This window comes from Sciurus carolinensis, chromosome 5, assembly GCF_902686445.1.
Source record: "Sciurus carolinensis chromosome 5, mSciCar1.2, whole genome shotgun sequence".
NCBI classification, from domain to species: Eukaryota; Metazoa; Chordata; class Mammalia; order Rodentia; family Sciuridae; genus Sciurus; species Sciurus carolinensis.
In genome coordinates, this window is record NC_062217.1 from 75,430,465 (window position 1) to 75,433,501 (window position 3,037).

Here is a 3,037-nt window from a genome sequence, read left to right on the forward strand (position 1 = left end):
TTCAGCAAAAATCTGTCAGTTACCCCACTGACTTCCTGGTGCTGTGGCTCTTGGACTTGCACTGAGTCACCTTATGATTTTCCAGGGTTTCTAGACAACAGACAACCCATCATGAGACTTCTCAGCTACAGTAATTTTGTGAACTAGTTTCCTAATAAATTATCTCTCTTACATTTATGTACATATTCTATTGGTTCTGTCTTTCTGGAACCTTTGACTAGTACAAATACCACCTTTCTGGATGGAATGCCTTCTTGTATAAATAAAACCCACTTAAGTTATGTACACATTTAGACGTATGTGTGTGTACCCATAAATACACACATTCCCCATTATTATTGCATGCATTAAACCATTGGGAAAAGTAAGACATGAAACTCACAATAGTGATTAGTCCAGAGAAAGAAAAAGAAAATTCGATATTTGAATACTGACTTGGTTATATGATCTAAACTATTGTTCTCTTAGTTTATCTTGTCACTTGAAAGATATTTGCACTATTGTTATCTCATCCTGATCAAAGAAATTATATTGGTGCTACTGCCATATAAATGATCTGTAATTTCCAATTCAATTATAATATTTATTATATGTTAATTGTTTGGTTTAATAAATATGTTTTTATGTATTTTTTTATGATATTGCTCAGGACACAGGGATTAAATGTGTCTTTTATCTAATACTTTCTGAGAGCTTTCTGTGGGGAGTCAACTACTTTTCTTGGTGAAAGAACACTAGAACAAGTAAGAAATAATATCTATTCTCATCAAGCATGTAGGCTAAAAGGGATACTACTTTATAAAACAAATTTTAAAAATCTATATGATCTAAGATATGCATCTCTAAATTTAAATTTGGAAAATTCTAAAAGATTATTTCTTAATATGTTCATCATTCTAACATTACTTTGATTTCTAGTTCTGCATTCTACTAAATTAATTTTGAAATTTTTTAATTGTATCATCAGCATCTTTATCTTTCATATTTGTTTTCTTGCTCCAAAGCCTACTTTGTATTCATCACTTTACTTTCTTTTCTTTGCAAATCATCCAATTTTTATGAAGGAGATCATACAGAGGCAAATGTTTGTTATTCAAAGATGTGCCAAATTAGAGGAGAATAGAATCACAACTGTTCCTTGGAAAATAAAAGAAGGAAGGAAGGAGGGAAGGAAGGAAGGAAGGAAGGAAGGAAGGAAGGAAGGAAGGAAGGAAGGAAGGAAGGAAAGAAGGAAGGACGGGCAGGGAAAAAAACCTTCAGAGTTTTAAGAATGTATGGTATTATCTTTAAATTCCCAGTGCATAGCAATGCATCTGGAAAAACATTTGCTTAAAAAGTTATTTGTTGCTCTTTTTCTTTTTAATAGGGGAGAGAGCAAGTGCAGTCCCCCACTACCACAAATTTTGCAGGTGAGTTTCTCATATTAGGCAAAATTGCAAGGATCAGCACATCTGGAGTACAATGGATAAGGCTTATCCTAGGAAAGCCACCTTTGTGATCATGGTATCTTTCCTGCCAGTAAGTATAGAAAGTTATTTAATTCAATGCAATGCATTAGGATGCACAGATGGTATATGGTGTGGCATTGAAAATACTTGAATTCTTAAATATTAACTATTTAGAGTGATACTGTCTGATATGTAGCCACCAGTTTGTGATATATGTCCTCTTAAATTTAAATATAAATTAATTAAAATGAGTTAGAATTTATTCTCTTAGTCACACTGGTTGTTCAACTGCTCATAAAGTACTTATGACTACTGGTTACTTTGCATGACACCTCATATATAGAACTTTTTCATCACTCTAGAAGGTTCTATCCAACAATATCTGTCATATATGATATCCAGAATAGGTTGATATAGATAAAATCTCTAGTTCCCATAAAGTATTAATATATCTTAACTTATCCCTAAACTACATAAGAATGATATAATAAAGGTTCACAATATCTGAATCTTAAAATGTCCCATAAAAAGCATGCAATGGACTTACAGTCTTAGCTAAATCACAGCATACATTCAATAATCAGTCATTTGGCTCACAGCTGGCAACATGTGGAGAAATGACCATACTTTAGAATGAGGAGACAGTTTTATAACATGTCAGTTTGGTGATGTCATATAAATGCTAATCTTAATATGAAATGTGATCTCAAGTATTGCATAGTGCTAACCCAAAGAAGGATGGAATCAGTTCACTCCTGGTAGAGACCAGGATAATATGCAAGGCTTTCTATCCTTGAATCTGAGGAATGGAAAAATGTTCGATAATTCTATTATGAGGGGAGGAAAGAAGGAAAAATGATAAATCAGTGGAAAGGAAGAAGTATGATAAAAACAAAGGGTTCTAGGAAGAATGACAAGTTTAGGAAACTGGAAATACTTAAATATGCCCTTGCAAAGTCTGTGGGCTAGGCACAAAGAGAGTTCAGCCTGGAGAACTAGGCAAAGACAAAATCATGGAAAGCTTGTTGTTGGACCATAGTAGTTACAAAGAAATAATTCCTAAAAGTACCACAGGTATTTCTGCAGTGTCAAATGTGTTATAGTTATGTCTTAATGTTTCATTAATATCCCTCTGTCTTTTAATGTTACTCTATTATTTTCAGTACTGTGTAGGAAAGTATCACATAATTTTTATCCTCTGTTATACACTGAATATGACAGAGACTTTACAGTAAAATATGTAACAACAAAATACTATGTAATAATGAATTTTAAAGGCTGCTAAGCATTTCTCTTTAAAGTGACTTCTGGGAGTTAACTGTCCCATACTATGTTTGAAAATCATCTTACATTATTAAATATGTCCTTCATCTTTTTTAAGTGTTATTTTAACCTCATTCTTTGCCACTCCATTTTAAACAATGGCATATATTTAATTTTATAATCACTGCCACTGTGAAAGAGATAGGTTTCCTTCCAAAGAATTTTCATGTATTAATCTTGTCTTCAAAGGAAATACTTCATTTGGATTTCATTCATTTGTAGTACTGGAAGTTATCCAAGATATTAAGGACCAATTTAATAAATTG

The 3,037-nt window shown here is 32.4% G+C and overlaps 1 non-coding gene across 1 annotated transcript; it reads right to left on the bottom strand.

Moving 5' to 3' along the window:
• Nucleotides 1-1,365: 1,365 nt before the first annotated feature.
• On the bottom strand, nucleotides 1,366-1,526 carry LOC124985993 (U1 spliceosomal RNA). Its single transcript, XR_007108920.1, has one exon. It is a non-coding gene; the product is annotated as a U1 spliceosomal RNA (small nuclear RNA).
• Between the last annotated feature and the right edge of the window lie 1,511 nt (nucleotides 1,527-3,037).